Genomic DNA, 18,404 nt, shown 5'->3' with positions numbered 1-18,404 from the left:
TTTACTAATTTCAGAGGGTGTACTGGAGGGGGAAAGATCTTTGTGAGTCTCACCTAAGAACAAAAGAGCTGGCAATCACCATTTCCCTCCCCTGCCCCAGCCTAAATACATAAATACCTGTGGGACCCAGTGCAGATCCAAAGCTCTCCATCTAACTTGCTAACAGCACACCTCACCTCTATGAACTTACATGCATTTGCCCCCTCCAACCCTGTGGGCCTCCACAGGAGTTTTCCCAGGCAGCAGCAGGCCCCCTCCCACAGCAAGCAGCATAGACCTTGCTAACACCACATGCCTCATGTTCTCCTGCAAACCTGCACACTCCAATATATCCTTGGCCAGAGTCTATCTAAAGGTGTGTCACATCCTGATAGTGGGCCAGCAGCCCTGACAGGGGCCAGCACCACACCAAAGTAATTCTTGTCCCAAGGAGAGAGGAAGATAATCACACTCATCTGTCCCACTGCAGTATCAGCAATGAGCTGGGGCAGACATCAGGTCTAACTGTAGACCCCAATCACCAATGAGAGCTTCTCAGAGACTAAAACAAAAAAAATGCCTACAGTTCCATGCTACAACATGACGTGACACAAGTGAAGGTGTGTCAACTGAAGGTGGCTCCAGACTAACCCAATAACACCACAGGGACCAAACTCTGCCCACAACCGGCAGACAACTACATTGAAGGAAAAAGTGGTTTGACCACAAGAGTAGGGTGCACACAACACACACAGGAGACACTTCTAAAGCACCAGGTTCTGGTAAATGGGGGACATTGTACAGCAGGACACTACAGGACCTCTTTTTCATAAGGCCACCACTTTCAAGAGCAGGAGATACTGCTGACTTTCCTATCACATAGAAGCAGACACAGAGAGTTACACAAAATGGATATATCCCAAATTAAAGAACAGGACAAAATCACAGCAAAAGTGCTTTAGAAAATGGATATAAGTAATATTTCTGATAAATAATTTATAGAAATTGTCAAAGATACTCACTGGATATCAGAAAAGAGCAGAGAACCTCAATGAGACCCTCAACAAAGAGAGAGAAAACATAAAAAAAAGAACCAATCAGAGATGAAGAATTCAGTAAGTGAAATTAAAAATACATTAGATGGGGGTGCCTGGGTAACTCAGTCAGTTAAGCATCCATCTCTTGATTTCGGCTCAGGTCATGATCTTGCAGTTTGTGGGGTTGAGCCCTGAATTAGGCTCCATGTTAAAAGTGTGGAGCCTGCTTGGATCCTCTCTCTCCCTGTCTGCCCCTCCCTTGCTCATGCTTTCTTTCTCTCTGTCTCTCAAACTAAATCAAAATTAAAAAAAATACCTTAGATGGAATAAATAGTAGAATGGAGGAAGCAGAAGAATCGATCAGCCGCTGGCAGGACAGAGTAATGGAAAGTAATCAAGCTGAACAGGAGAGAGAAAAATAATAATAAATCAAAATAGACTAAGGGAACTCAGCGACACCATCAAGTGTAATAATATTTGCATCAAAGGGAGAACACAAGAAAAAGAGGGAAAATGTATTTGAAGAAATAATAGCTAAAAATTAACTGAATCTGGGGAAGGAAACAGAAATCCAGATCTAGAAAGCACAGAGAGGCCCCAACAAAATCAACTGAAGGAAGCCCACACCAAGACGCATAGTAATTAAAATGGAAAAGAATAGTGATAGAGAATTTTAAAAGCAGGAAGAAGAAACAAAACAAAACAGTTACTCGTGAGTGAAACTGCCTAAGGCTATCAGCTGATTTTTCAGCAGAAACTTTGTAGGCAAGAAAAGAGGGCCATGATATAATAAAAGTGCAGAAAGAAAAAGAAAAGAAAAGAAGAGAAAAACTGCAACCCAAATTCTCTATCCAGCAAGGCCGAAGAGTTTCCCAGACAAACAAACATTAAGGAATTCATCGCTACTAAACAAGTCTTGCAATAAATGTTAAAGGGTATTCTATGAGTGGAAAGGAAAGACCATAAGCAGGAGTAAGAAAGTAGGAACCATAAAAGCAGTAAAATTACGTACATCTATAAAAATAAATCAAAAACATGGGAGGGGGGCAGGAGAGCGGTAAAGAATGAGTTCAAACTTAAGTGAAAATCCACTTAATATACATTGCTATATGAGTAAGATGCTATAAATAAAACCAATGGTAACTACAGATCAAAAATTAATAGTAGATATGCAAAAAATAAAGAGAAAGTAATCCAAGTATGTCACTAAAGAAATCTAGCAAACTGTGATAAAAGAGAGCAACAGAAGAAAGGAACAAAGAACTATAAACATAAGGATAAAACAAATAACAAAATGCCAATAAATACATATTTGTCAATAATTACTTTGAATGTAAATGACTAAATGCTCCAATAAAGAGACATAAGATGATGGGGCACCTGGGTGGTTCAGTCAGCTAAGTGTCTGACTTCAACTAAGGTCATGATCTCATGGTTAGTGGGTTTGAGCCCCATGTCAGGCTCTGTGCTGACAGCTCAGAGCCTGAAGCTTGATTCAGAGTCTGTGTCTCCTTCTCTCTCTGCCCCTCCTCCACTCACATTCTGTTTCTCTCTCTTTCACTCTCTCTCAAAATTAAATGAACATTTAAAAAATAAAAGAGACATATAATGACAGAATGGATTAAAAAAAAAAAAAAAAGATCCAGCTGTATATTTTGCCTACAAGAGACTCATTTCAGTACTAAAGACAAATCTGATCAAAACTGAACAGATGAAAAAACACTTATCAAACAATGGAAGTTAAAAAAAAAGCCAGGGTACCAATACTTATATTGGACAAAACACACTTTAAAACAGACTGTAACAGGAGACAGAGAAAGACACTATATAATAATAAAGGCAATATTCCAACAAGAATATATGACAATTGTAAATATTTATGCATCCTAAATGGGAGTACCCAAATACATAAAACACCTAATAACAAATATAAATGAAGTAATTAACATTAATGCAATAATAGTACGAGAGTTTAACACCCCACTTTTATCAATGGATAGATCATCCAGATGAAAGTCAACAATGAAATAGTACTGGATGAGATGGATGTAACAGATATACTCAGAAAATCCCATCCTAAAACAGCAGAAAATGCATTTTTTTCAAATGGACATGGAACCTTACCCAGAAGTGATCATGTGTTAGACCACAAAATAAGTCTCAAGAAATTCAATACAATGCAATCATACAATGTATCTTTCCCTACCACAGAGATATAAAACTAGAAATCAAACATGGGAAAAAATCTGGAAAGAATACAAATATATGGAGGTTAAATAACATGCTACTAAACAATGAATGGATCAGCCAAGAAATCAAAGAAAAAATTTAAAAAAATACATGGAGACAAAGGAAAATGAAAACACAATAGTCCAAAATCTTTGGATGCAGCAAAATCTATTATAAGAGGGAAGTTTATAGCAGTACAGGCATATATTAAAAAGGCAGAAAATTCTCAAATAAATAACCTAATCTTACATCTTGTTGAGCTACAAAAAGGACAAACCAAACCCAAAACCAGTAGAAGGAAATAATAAAGATTAGAGAAAAATAAAACAGACTTAAAAAAGAGAGAAAGATCAATGAAGCCAGCAGCTGATCTTTTGAAAAGATCACCAAAATTAATAAACCTTTAGTCAGATATGAAAGAGAAAGAGAGAGAAACATTCAAAGAAAATCAGAAATGAAAGAGGAGAGACACAGAAATACAAAGGATTTTAAGAGAACATTATGAAAAACTGTATGTCAACAAATTGGAAAACCTAGAAGGAATGGATAAATTCCTAGAAACAAATAACCCCCCAAAACTGAATCAGGAAGAAATAGAAAATTCCAACACACCAATTATCAGCAATGAAATTGAAATAGTAATCAAAAAACTCCCAACAAACAAAAGTCCAGGACCACATGGCTTCACAGGTGAATTTCACCAAACTTTTAAAAGAGAGTTAATATCTATTTTTCTTAAATTTTCTTAAATTTTTCTTAAATTATTCCAAAACATAGAAGAGGAAGAAAAACTTCCAAATTCATTAAGTAGTCCATGGTTACCCAGATACCAAAAGCCCATAAAGACACCACAAAAAAAGACCTACAGGCCAATATCTGCAGAACACAGATAAAAAAATTCTCAACAAAATATTGATAACCCCAATTCAATATTACAAAAATCATTCACCACAATCAGGTGGGATTTATTCCAAGATACAAGTTCAATATTTGCAAATCAACCAATATGATGCATCACATCAACAAGAGATAGGAAAAGAAACATACGATCATCTCAACAGATGCAGAAAAATCATTTGACAAAGTAGAACTGCCAGTCATGACAAAAACACTCAACAAAATAGGTTTAGAAGGAACAGCTAACATCATACACAATGATGAAAACTGAAAGCATTTCCTTTAAGATCATAAACAAGACAAGGATGACCACTCTCACCACTTTTATGCAAAATAGTACTGGAAGTCCTAGCCACAGCACTCAGATAAGAAAAAGAAATAAAAGGCATCTGGATTGGTAAGAAAGTAGGAAAATTTTCATGATTTGCAGATCACATGACACCGCATAGAGAAAACCCTAAGACTCCACCAAAAATATGCTAGAACTGATAAATGAATTCTGTAAGGTCACAGGATATAAAACTAATGTACAAAAATCGGTTGCATATCTATACACTAGTAGTAATGAGGTAGCTGAAAGAGAAATTAAGAAAACAATCTCCTTTACAATTGTACCAAAAATAATAAAATATCTAGGAATAGCTTAACCAAGCAGATGGAAGATCTATACTCTGAAAGCCATAAAACACTGATGAAAGAAATTGAAGGTGACACAAAGAAATGGAAAGACATTCATTCCATGCCCATAGATTTAAAGAACAAATGTTGTTAGAATTTCTGTTCTATCCAAAGCAATGAACAGAATGAGTGCAATCCCTATCAAAATACCATAGCATTTTTCACAAACTAGAACAAATAATCCTAAAATTTGTATGGAACCACAAAAGATCCTGAATAACCTAAACAATTCTGAAAAAGAAGAACAAAACTGAAGGTGCTCCAATCTCAGATATCAAAATATATAACAAAACTGTAGTAATCCAAACAGTATGGTACTAGCACAAAAATAGACACATAGATCAATAGAACAGAATAGAAAGCCCAGAAATAAACCCATGACTATATGGTCAATTATCTTTGACAAAGCAAAAAAGAATATCCGGTGGGAAAAAGACAGTCACATCAACAAATGGCTTTGGGAAAATTGGACAGCTACATGCAACAGAATGAAACTGGACCACTTTCTCACATAACATACAAAAATAAACTCAAAATGGATTAAAGGCATAAAAGTGAGACCCTGAAACCATAAAAATCCTATAAAAGAGCACAGGCAATAATGTTTCTGACATTGGCCACAGCAAACATTTTTCTAGATATATCTCCTGAGGCAAGGGAAACAAAGGCAAAAATAAACTATTGGTTCTGTAACAAAATAAAAAGCTTCTGCACAACAAAAGAAACAGTCAACAAAACTAAAAGACAACAGATATAATGGGAGAAGATATTTGCAAATGACATACCAAATAAAGGGTTAGTGTCCAAAATACATAAAGAACTGATATAATTCAACACACACACACACACACACACACACACACACACACGCAAAAGAATCCATTTAAAAATTGAGAAGATAAGAACAGACATATCTCCAGAGAAGACAAATGGTCAACAGACACATGAAAACTTGCTCAACATCACTCATCATCAGGGAAATACAAATCAAAATGACAATGAGATATCAACTGACACCTGTCAGAATGACTAACATCAAAAATACAAGGAACAACAAGTGTTGGTGAAGCTGTGGAGAAAAAGAAACCCTCATTTACTGTTGGTGGGAATGCAAAATGGTACAGTCACTATGGAAAACAGTATGGAGTTTCTTCAAAAAATAAAAAATGGAATTACTATATGAGCCTGTATTCCACTACTGGGTGTTTAACAAAAAATATGAAAACAATAATTTGAGAAGATATATGCATCCCTATGTTTATTGCAGCATTTTTTACAGTAGCCAAATTATGGAAAGAACCCATGTGTCCACTGATAGATGGATAAAAAAGATGTATTATATATATAATATATATATACAAAATCTATAATATATATAGATGTGTTATATACATATAATTATCCATAAAAATATTTGTCAGCCATAAAAATAAAATCTTGCCATTTGCAAAAACATGGAAAGTTCTACAGAGTGTAATGTTAAGTGAAATAAATCATTCAAAGACAAACATCATATGATTTCACTCATACATGAAACTTAAGAAAAAAACCCCAAATGAACAAAGGAGAAAAAGGGGGGGGGCAAACCAAGAAACACTCTTAACCATAGAAAGCAAACTGATAGTTAACAGAGGGGAGGTGGGCAGAGGTGAAGGGGAATGGGTTAAATAGATGACGGAGATTAAGGAGTGCTCTTGTTGTGATGAGCACCAGGTGATGTATGGAAGTGTTGAATCACTATATTGTACACCTGAAACTAATATTACACTGTATGTTGCCTATACTTGAATTAAAATGATAATAAAGTAATTAAATTACTTCCTTATGGGCAGTTTCCTAGTGTTTTGTTGACACTGAAATAGAACACATTTATTTTGCATGTGATTACTGTATTAACATGAAACTACCTGGAGACTGTACTTCCCTTTGCTTCCTCGTAACTTTAATGTCCACTTGCACTTCAATCCTAGAAGATCATAAGTATCAAATTCTCCTAAAGTTGCACCCAGCTGGAAAATATGTACTTTATGAGGATGATAACATTATTTAACAGCACTGTATTCTCAGTTATGTGTCTCATAGGACTATAACTTTGAGACCTATAGTACACTAGATGTATAATATTGTGAAAGTTGTCTTCCATAGAAATTTCTAAACAATACCCTTGATTTATTGATGTTATGAAAAGAGAATACTCACATCCCCATCAATTTGATGACTAAAACATTAATTATAACCAAAATATGAACAAAGTCTATGTTAAAAAATTGTGATTATGTAATTATCAATCAATATATAATCTAACTCAGTGTAAGACAAAAAAAATGTAAGATTTGTAGGCTCTGAAAATTCTCTAGTGAACCATTTAAAAATTGAAGCATGAAGACACTATAGATCCCCAGGGGAAATTCACAGGAAGAGGACAGTGAAAAAATAAGATAAAAAAGTGAACTTAAAAATATTCTTCATAGTTACCGTTGGACAAAATGTATTTTTAAATTGCAAGAAATTATCACAGCTAATCTAAATAATGAACAGGTAAATGCCATCTTTTATCATTCACATGTTCTTTTTTCCAAGTGATGACAGATCATCTTCTCTTAAAGCAATATGTGATTATATACACTGATATCACTGTTCTCTTACAAAGGAAGACAAACAACAAGAAAGACAGATATAACTCCTACTAAATTTTGGTGACAATTGGATTCTGAAGAATAACTGTCTATTCTAATTTTTCTTAAAAATCACTTTTCAAATTGGTGAAATTAATTCTATTTATGGAAAGGGGAATGGTGTTATCAAATGTGGCCCCTACAGATGATGAGTGACTTCTAATACAACATTTTATGGCAGAACCCAGAGCAAACCAAAGTGGTACTTGGTCCCACGTTGGTAAGTGGGGAGAAAAAGTCTTTATGATAGGTCAGGGAGGCCGAACAACATAGTTCTATTTATCATACAGCAATGTGACCGTTATGTACATAGCCAATCAAGATAATTCTGCTAATTAGATATTAGAATTTAATCTAGTGATTGGTCTAGTCAGCTAATCTGCAGAATAAGCATGGACAGAAGGTACTAACTCATTCAATAGATTTGCTTCATGCTTCATCTATAGGCCATGAGAGATGCAGTGCTTATCTCAAGCAGCAAGAGGGGCCCTGCCAAGCTCTTTCAAGGGAACCACACTTAGCATCTCAGCAACAAGCAGCCATAGTTTTAAACCATGCCTGTGAAGATCTGTGGTTTATCTTGATTTATTTTGTGTAACCATTAGCAGGATATTCCTAAGGTACAAGAACAGCTTAAGACAGGTCATTTTCTGGGTCTGAGAACACTCAAAAACTTTCTGTATCAATTAATAGTAATTGCTTCTTTTCTTTTGCCATTTCAGTTTACAAAAGGTTTCACAGGAACGTACTACTTTCAGAGAGCAAGAGAAACCTGTATTATAAGTGATTGTTTCATGGATTTCTGTGTGCTCTTGAAGTCTACTGAGATGAAAGATCTCACAGTAAGTTTCAAACAGAAATTAAGTTTAATGTTCAAAACCACTATATATTATATTATAGTAAGAAAGACATCATAAATCCAAGACAGCACACAGGGCATTACCTTTCAAAGGAAGTTTTTATGCTTGCTTTTGTTTGTTTGTTTTTGTTTTTTGATCTTATGGGGGAAAAAAGAAACAAAAAACTTAATTTTGGGGAACAATTTGTAAAATGGTTTCCAGCGGTAATTACATATTAAGATATAGTTTACCCCAGCTTTAGCTTTCCTTTTATAGTTGATTACCTAATTACTCTCATCATTAGATTTGAGAAACTTGAGAATAAACCAGAATCAACTGAAATAAATTTGAGTTAAGAAAAACAGGATAGAGGATCCTGGGAAGATGGCGGCATAGGAGGACGCTGGGCTCATCGCGCGTCCTGCTGATCACTTAGATTCCACCTACACCTGCCTAAATAACCCAGAAAACCGCCAGAAGACTAGCAGAACAGAGTCTCCACAGCCAAGCCCAGACAAGAGGCCCAAGGAAGAGGGTAGGAAGGGCGGCCAGGCGGTGCATGCTCCACGGACTGGCGGGAGGGAGGGAGCCGGGGTGGAGGGGCGGCCTGCCGGCCAAGCAGAGCCCCCGAGTCTGGCTTGCAAAAGTGGGGGGGGGGGAGCCAGACAGAGTGTGTTCCGACAGCAAGCGGGACTTGACATCTGGAAGGTTATAAGCTAACAGCTCTGCTCAGAGAACAGGAGGGCTGGAGGACAACTGGAGGGAGAGTTGTTGAGCTCCGGACTACAGAGCTCAGTTTGGCGGGGAACAAAGGTGCTCACCAACGCCATTTCCCTCACCCATCTCCCAGCCAAAATCCCAAAGGGAACCAGTTCCTGCCAGGGAACTTGCTTGCTCCATGCAAACACCCAATGCTGTGCTTCTGGGGATCCATCCCTCCAGCGGTCTAACTCCCTCCCGGTGCCACAGGGCCCATCCTGAAGCGGATCACCGAAGGAAAAGCAAGCTGAGCCTACCCCTCCCGTCCCTGTGCACCTTGCCCATCCACCCCAGCTAATACGCCAGATCCCCAGCACCACGAGCCTGGCAGAGTGCAAGTAGCCCAGATGGGCCACACCACCCCACGGTGAAGAGAGGGGAAGAGAAGGCACACAGCAGTCTGACTGTGGCCCCAGCGGTAGGCTGGGGGCAGACATCAGGTCTGACTGCGGCCCTGCCCACCAACGCAAGTTATTCAAGACAGCACAGGGGAACTGCCCCGCAGTCCCGCACCACTCCAGGGACTATCCAAAATGACGAAACGGAAGAATTCCCCTCAGAAAAACATCCAGGAAATAACAACAGCTAACGAACTGATCAAAAATGATTTAAACAATATAACAGAAAGTGAATTTAGAATAATAGTCACAAAATTAATCGCTGGGGTTGAAAACAGTATAAAGGACAGCAGAGAATCTCTTGCTACAGAGATCAAGGGACTAAGGAACAGCCAGGAGGAACTAAAAAATGCTATCAATGAGTTGCAAAATAAAATGGAGACAACTACGGCTCAGATTGAAGAGGCAGAGGAGAGAATAGGTGAACTAGAAGATAAAAATTATGGAAAAAGAAGAAGCTAAGAAAAAGATAAAAAAAATCCAGGAGTATGAGGGGAAAATTAGAGAACTAAGTGATGCACTAAAGAGAAATAATATATGCATAATTGGTATCCCAGAGGAGGAAGAGAGAGGGAAAGGTGCTGAAGGTGTACTTGAGGAAATAATAGCTGAGAAATTCCTGGAGCTGGGGAAGGAAAAAGGCATTGAAATCCAAGGGCACAGAGAACTCCCTTCAGACGTAACTTGAATCGATCTTCTGTACTACATATCATAGTGAAACTGGCAAAATACAAGGATAAAGAGAAAATTCTGAAAGCAGCTAGAGATAAACGTGCTCTAACATATAAAGGGAGACCTATAAGACTCGTGACCGATCTCTCTACTGAAACGTGGCAGGCCAGAAAGGAATGGCAGGAAATCTTCAATGTGATGAAGAGAAAAAATATGCAGCCGAGAATCCTTTATCCAGCAAGTCTGTCATTTAGAATAGAAGGAGAGATAAAGGTCTTCCCAAACAAACAAAAACTGAAGGAATTCGTCACCACTAAACCAGCCCTACAAGAGATCCTAAGGGGGATCCTGTGAGACAAAGTACCAGAGACATTGCTACAAGCATGAAACCTACGGACATCACAATAACTCTAAACCCATATCTTTCTATAATAACACTGAGTGTCAATGGACTAAATGCGCCAACCAAAAGACACAGGGTATCAGAATGGATAAAAAAACAAGACCCATCTATTTGCTGTCTACAAGAGACTCATTTTAGACCTGAGGACACCTTCAGATTGAGAGTGAGGGGATGGAGAACTATTTATCATGCCACTGGAAGTCAAAAGAAAGCTGGAGTAGCCATACTTATATCAGACAAACTAGACTTTAAATTACAGGCTGTAACAAGACATGAAGAAGGGCATTATATAATAATCACAGGGTCTATCCATCAGGAAGAGCTAACAATTATAAATGTCTATGCGCCGAATACAGGAGCCCACAAATATATAAAACAATTACTCACAAACATAAGCAACCTTATTGATAAGAATGTGGTAATTGCAGGGGACTTTAACACTCCACTTACAGAAATGGATAGATCATCTAGACACACGGTCAATAAAGAAACAAGGGCCCTGAATGATACATTGGATCAGATGGACTTGACAGATATATTTAGAACTCTGCATCCCAAAGCAACAGAATATACTTTCTTCTCGAGTGCACATGGAACATTCTCCAAGATAGATCACATACTGGGTCACAAAACAGCCCTTCATAAGTATACAAGAATTGAAATCATACCATGCATACTTTTAGACCACAATGCTATGAAGCTTGAAATCAACCACAGGAAAAAGTCTGGAAAACCTCCAAAAGCATGGAGGTTAAAGAACACCCTACTAACGAATGAGTGGGTCAACCAGGCAATTAGAGAAGAAATTAAAACATATATGGAAACAAACGAAAATGAAAATACAATAATCCAAACGCTTTGGGATGCAGCGAAGGCAGTCCTGAGAGGAAAATACATTGCAACCCAGGCCTATCTCAAGAAACAAGAAAAATCCCAAATACAAAATCTAACAGCACACCTAAAGGAAATAGAAGCAGAACAGCAAAGACAGCCTAAACCCAGCAGAAGAAGAGAAATAATAAAGATCAGAGCAGAAATAAACAATATAGAATCTAAAAAAACTGTAGAGCAGATCAACGAAACCAAGAGTTGGTTTTTTGAAAAAATAAACAAAATTGACAAACCTCTAGCCAGGCTTCTCAAAAAGAAAAGGGAGATGACCCAAATAGATAAAATCATGAATGAAAATGGAATTATTACAACCAATCCCTCAGAGATACAAGCAATTATCAGGGAATACAATGAAAAATTATATGCCAACAAACTGGACAACCTGGAAGGAATGGACAAATTCCTAAATACCCACACGCTTCCAAAACTCAATCAGGAGGAAATAGAAAGCTTGAACAGACCCATAACCAGCGAGGAAATTGAATTAGTCATCAAAAATCTCCCAACAAATAAGACTCCAGGACCAGATGGCTTCCCAGGGGAGTTCTACCAGGCGTTGAAAGCAGAGATAATACCTATCCTTCTCAAGCTATGCCAAAAAATAGGGAAGGAAAACTTCCAGACTCATTCTATGAAGCCAGTATTACTTTGATTCCTAAACCAGACAGAGACCCATTAAAAAAAGAGAACTACAGGCCAATATCCCTGATGAATATGGATGCAAAAATTCTCAATAAGATACTAGCAAATCGAATTCAACAGCATATACAAAGAATTATTCACCATGATCAAGTGGGATTCATTCCTGGGATGCAGGGCTGGTTCAACATTCGCAAATCAATCAACGTGATACATCACATTAATAAAAAAAAAAGAGAAGAACCATATGATCCTGTCAATCGATGCAGAAAAGGCCTTTGACAAAATCCAGCACCCTTTCTTAATAAAAACCCTCGAGAAAGTCGGGAAAGAAGGAACATACTTAAAGATCATAAAAGCCATTTATGAAAAGCCCACAGGTAACATCATCCTCAATGGGGAAAAACTGAGAGCTTTTTCCCTGAGATCAGGAACACGACAGGGATGTCCACTCTCACTGCTGTTGTTTAACATAGTGTTGGAAGTGCTAGCATCAGCAACCAGACAACAAAAGGAAATCAAAGGCATCAAAATTGGGAAAGATGAGGTTAAGCTTTCACTTTTTGCAGATGACATGATATTATACATGGAAAATCCAATAGACTCCACCAAAAGTCTGCTAGAACTAATACATGAATGTAGCAAAGTTGCAGGATACAAAATCAATGTACAGAAATCAGTTGCATTCTTAAACACTAATAATGAAGTAACAGAAAGACAAATAAAAAAACTGGTCCCATTCACAATTGCACCAAGAAGCATAAAATACCTAGGAATAAATCTAACCAAAGATGTAAAAGATCTGTATGCTGAAAACCATAGAAAGCTTGTGAAGGAAATTGAAGAAGATATAAAGAAATGGAAAAATATTCCATGCTCATGGATTGGAAGAAGAAATATTGTCAAAATGTCAATACTACCCAAAGCTGTCTACATATTCAATGCAATCCCAATCAAAATTGCACCAGCATTCTTCTCGAAACTAGAACAAGCAATCCTAAAGTTTGTATGGAACCACAAAAGCCCCGAATAGCCAAAGTAATTTTGAAGAAGAAGACCAAAGCAGGAGGCATCACAATCCCAGACTTTAGCCTCTACTACAAAGCTGTCATCATCAAGACAGCATGGTATTGGCACAAAAACAGACACATAGACCAATGGAATAGAATAGAAACCCCAGAACGAGACCCACAAACGTATGGCCAACTCATCTTTGACAAAGCAGGAAAGAATATCCAATGGAAAAAAGATAGTCTCTTTAACAAATGGTGCTGGGAGAACTGGACAGCAACATGCAGAAGGTTGAAACTAGACCACTTTCTCACACCATTCACAAAAATAAACTCAAAATGGATAAAGGACCTGAATGTGAGACAGGAAACCATCAAAACCCTAGAAGAGAAAGCAGGAAAAGACCTCTACGACCTCAGCCGTAGCAATTTCTTACTTGACACATCCCCAACGGAAAGGGAATTAAAAGCAAAAATGAATTACTGGAACCTTATGAAGATAAAAAGCTTCTGCACAGCAAAGGAAACAACCAACAAAACTAAAAGGCAACCAACGGAATGGGAAAAGATATTTGCAAATGACACATCGGACCTAGAGCTAGTATCCAAAATCTATAAAGAGCTCACCAAACTCCACACCCGAAAAACAAATAACCCAGTGAAGAAATGGGCAGAAAACATGAGACACTTCTCTAAAGAAGACATCCAGATGGCCAAAAGGCACATGAAAAGATGCTCAACGTCGCTCCTTATCAGGGAAATACAAATCAAAACCACACTCAGATATCACCTCACGCCAGTCAGAGTGGCCAAAATGAACAAATCAGGAGACTATAGATGCTGGAGAGGATGTGGAGAAACAGGAACCCTCTTGCACTGTTGGTGGGAATGCAAATTGGTGCAGCCACTCTGGAAAACAGTGTGGAGGCTCCTCAAAAAATTAAAAATAGACCTACCCTATGACCCAGCAATAGCACTGCTAGGAATTTACCCAAGTGATACAGGAGTACTGATGCATAGGGGCACTTGTACCCTAATGTTTATAGCAGCACTCTCAACAATAGCCAAATTATGGAAAGAGCCTAAATGTCCATCAACTGATGAATGGATAAAGAAATTGTGGTTTATATACACAATGGAGTACTACGTGGCAATGATAAAGAATGAAACATGGCCCTTTGTAGCAACATGGATGGAACTGGAGAGTGTGATGCTAAGTGAAATAAGCCATACAGAGAAAGATAGATACCATATGTTTTCACTCTTATGTGGATCCTGAGAAACTTAACAGAAACCCATGGGGGAGGGGAAGGGGAAAAAAAAGAGGTAGAGTGGAAGAGAGCCAAAGCAAAAGAGACTCTTAAAAACTGAGAACAAACTGAGGGTTGATGGGGGGTGGGAGGGAGGGGAGGGTAAGGGATGGGTATTGAGGAGGGCACCTTTTGGGATGAGCACTGGGTGTTGTATGGAAACCAATTTGACAATAAACTTCATATATTGAAAAAGAAAAAAGAAAATAGGATAGATACAGTGGCAGTTGGGACCCAGGAGATAATAGATAGAGACAGCTGGTAAGAGTGGTGTATGTAATCAAGAAAGAGATTAAGATTAATTAGAGAATAATTGCAAGGAAATTCACCTGTAATATAACAAATCACCAGCACACAGTAAAAAGCAGTCATTTCTAGGATACTCATATTTATAACTCATTCAGCCCAAACCAATCCCAGAATATAGCCAGTCTAGGGTTGGATCTGAGTGGAACACAGGTTAACATAGGTAGTTATAAGAAAGTCAGATACTAGTAGGTCATAAAGAAAAACAGTCTGAACTTATTACAGGGTTCTAAACTTATGGAGAATTTTCTTTCAGTGGAACTTCTAGATATTTGCAGTATAATGGGAGAGAACTTAATATCAAGAATTGTCTTATAATGTGCCAATCATGAGTGATATGTACTGTACATTACTAAATTCTTTGAAAATCAGTACTCTGAGCGGCATACACGAAAGCTTTGTAGAAATCAGGATATTGTGATTAATTTTATGTGTCAACTTGACTGGGCCACTGAGCGCCAAGATGTTTGGTCAAACACTATTCTGGGTGTTTCTGTAAGGGTGTTTTTAGATGAGTTTAACATTTAAACTAATACACTAAATAAAAGCAGATTGCCCTTCCTAATATAGGTGGGCACCATCCAATCAATTGAAAGTCTGAACAGAACATAAAAGCTGACCTTTCCCCAAATAAAAGAGAATTCCTCCTGCCCAGCTGCCTTCACACTAGGACATTGTTTCTTTATGCCTTCAGATTCAAACTGCAATGTCTCTTTCTAGGTCTCAAGACTGCTGGCCTTTAGACCAAAACTATATCATCAGTTCTCCTGGTTCTCAGGCCTTCAGGCTCAGACTGGAATTACCATTGGCTCCCCTGGATTTCCAGCTTGTTTATCATGTTAGTCAATTCCTATGATAAATCCCTTTCTATTTATATATAATTTTATTTATTCTCTCTGTGGAAAACCCTAATACAGAGAATAACAGTTAACCAGAATATATGACCCTGTTAGGTAGCTGTGTGCTAATTTTAAAAAAAGATAAAAGTTACAAACAATTCTTAGAAATACAGTGGCTTCCCTGGATGTGAGAGTTTGTCAGATTTCCTCATAATTTCGATGACCTTGACAGTTTTGAGGAGTTTTGGTCAGGTATATTGTAGGATGTTCCCATACTGAAATTTGTCTTACATGCTTCTTCTGATAAGACTGGAGTTATGGGTTCGGGGGAGGCAGACCACAGAAGCCAAGAATCATTCTCATCACATCATAGTAAGAGTACACACTATCAATAAAATTTGTTGATATTGACCTTGATCATTTTGCTGAGGTAATGTTTGTTAAAATTCTCTACTGTGAAGTTACTCCTTCCCCATTTCCATACTGTACTCTTTGCAAGGAAGTCACTATTTGCAACCAACACTTAAGGAATAGGGATTTATACTCCCCCCCTCCTTCAGGGTGTAGTATCTACATAAATTATTGGGAATTTTCTGCATGGAGTATTTGTCTCTTTTCCCCCATTTAGTCAGTCATTTATATCAGTAAGCATTCACAGATAGTTATTTATATTATTATTTTTAAGGTTATAGTGTTTATCAAGTTAAATTTCTAAAACTAGCAAGATAAAATATGAGTTGTTAGGACGCAGATCACACCCTAGGGAATATTTACCTGGTAATCCCAATGACACCACAAGCTAAATGATTCCCAGTGTTTCCCTTTTGCATACTTTCTTCATTTCCACCTTTGTCCAAGGCATCTCATTTCTCATGGCCCACCATTGTGTGGCTAGTGAGGGAATGGTCTTCTGAGACTTCAATCACAGAATCTTCCATAGACACTTTGGCCATCCTTGCCAGCAGTCACACTGTCCAGGTCTCCAACATGGTCTCTTAAACTTTTGGCCCACTGTGTTTTTGGATAGAGAATTAAAGTGAGGACATACACTGGTATAGCCTTGAGTACTGTGTCTAAACTAATGGATGTGGAATCCGTGTTCACCTTCTGTCAATCCTGTAATGGTTCCTGATCTCTAGCAGGCCCACTTTCATTCTGCATGAAGTGGCTGGTGCCCTCCACTGGGCACTGGCCCTTCAGCATGCACACGGCCTTCATCTCCGTGACTCCAAAGGATGTACTTCAGTCCAGGCTCCCAGGGCTGTGGAGGATGGCACTGAAGTCGCCAGCCTCCACAGATATTTATTTTATAATTTGGATAATAATCCAATACCACTTAATTTATTTTGCTACCTTGTGACTTTTTTGTGTGTTCTTTGCTTGTTCTTAGCATTTCCTTAATTTCTGGTACTACAAGATGCTCCAGGCCCTTCTTGTAAGGTTTTCTTGCCTCAGTCCTAAAATCACTAATTTCACCAAGGAAATGCTTGGTGCTATTAAATGCTATTTTATCTGATATTAATAGTGCTAGTCCTAGATTCTTTATGGTAGGGAGGGGAGAGGTGGTGGCATGGGATTTTATTGGTACCATATTAATTTTCTATGTTTTAAGTTTCACCCTTTCTAGGGTCATTATATGTTTTAAGTTTCACCCTTTCTAGGGTCATTAGGTTTAAGTGTATCTAATGAAAATAAAAATTTGGTAGATTTGTCTCATCTAATTGTAGAGTGTTTCTTTACCAGATGAAAATAATCAACTTTTATGTGTACATTTATTTCTATATCTTCACTTACCTGTAATTTTAATTTGCATTAATTCATATCTCCTTCTATATTTCATTATTTTCACTGAAGTAAAGTAAATTTCTCTATTTCCTTTTCCCTACTCCTTGTGTAGATACTATATTTAAAGTTTTAGTGGTTACCCTCAAATCATTCACAGGTATACTTGTATTAATGAAGTCTATAATAAATAACGCTCTCATCTTTCTACATAATTAAAGAACATTAGCATAAATCATTTAGGTTTAATATTTCTATTTTCCACTTCTCATATTATGTTCTCTTATATTTAAATTTTATTTATTTTCAAAATTTGGGTTGGATTGGCAGTAATTTCTTGTTCTTTTAAAAATTGGGGGCACGCTAGTAGTGACCGCCTTGACAATAACAACCACAAATCCTATTCAAACCATAATTTGAGAATTTATGGATTGAAGAGGAAGGGTTTGAATTAAGGTTTGAAGTACTGTAGATTGGAATGGAAGAAAAAATTTAAAGCACATACATGCACATGCATGTATCATGAATATGAAAAAGTCCACTCACTGGAAAGATGCAACCAGTTTGAATAATCATCCACCATATTACTAGCAAGTGAAGAATGTTTCCTTAAATGTAATAATCAAAACTATTATTCATGCTATCTTTATCTTAATATCAATCATTCTGCCAAAGAAATAAATAGGTGTGATTTATTTTTTTGAAGGACTAAAACTAAAGTGGGTCTCAAGATGATGTAAACTATTTCTACAGATACAGAAGATGTTTAGTTGTACATGTGGAAAATGTACACCTTTGGCATAGGAAAATTTGAAATTCTTCCCTTTTGAAAGACACAGGTGCCTGATAGCTTGTTACCAGCTCTTTAGAAACAATCAGAGGAATGGGAGAAAAATAAAACTATAGAAGTGAAAAAAGAGTATGAGAATTACATAATGCTGCCAACCAGCCTTAAATTTTCAGCTTGGCAAACAACTTGATTATTGACTAAGGTTAGCAGAAACGAAAAACATATTTGAAGACTCAAGTCAGGAAGATAAATATGTTATATCCATCTGGAA

General features: G+C 37.4%; 1 pseudogene; it reads right to left on the bottom strand.

Annotated features, from left to right (window-relative positions):
- Positions 1 to 16,331: 16,331 nt before the first annotated feature.
- LOC122241555 lies at positions 16,332 to 16,779 on the bottom strand (annotated as a pseudogene).
- Between the last annotated feature and the right edge of the window lie 1,625 nt (positions 16,780 to 18,404).

This window comes from Panthera tigris, chromosome C1 (genome assembly GCF_018350195.1).
Source record: "Panthera tigris isolate Pti1 chromosome C1, P.tigris_Pti1_mat1.1, whole genome shotgun sequence".
Lineage (NCBI taxonomy): Eukaryota > Metazoa > Chordata > Mammalia > Carnivora > Felidae > Panthera > Panthera tigris.
The sequence above is the reverse complement of the archived record's forward strand: the minus strand, read 5'-3'. Positions and strand labels throughout refer to the sequence as shown.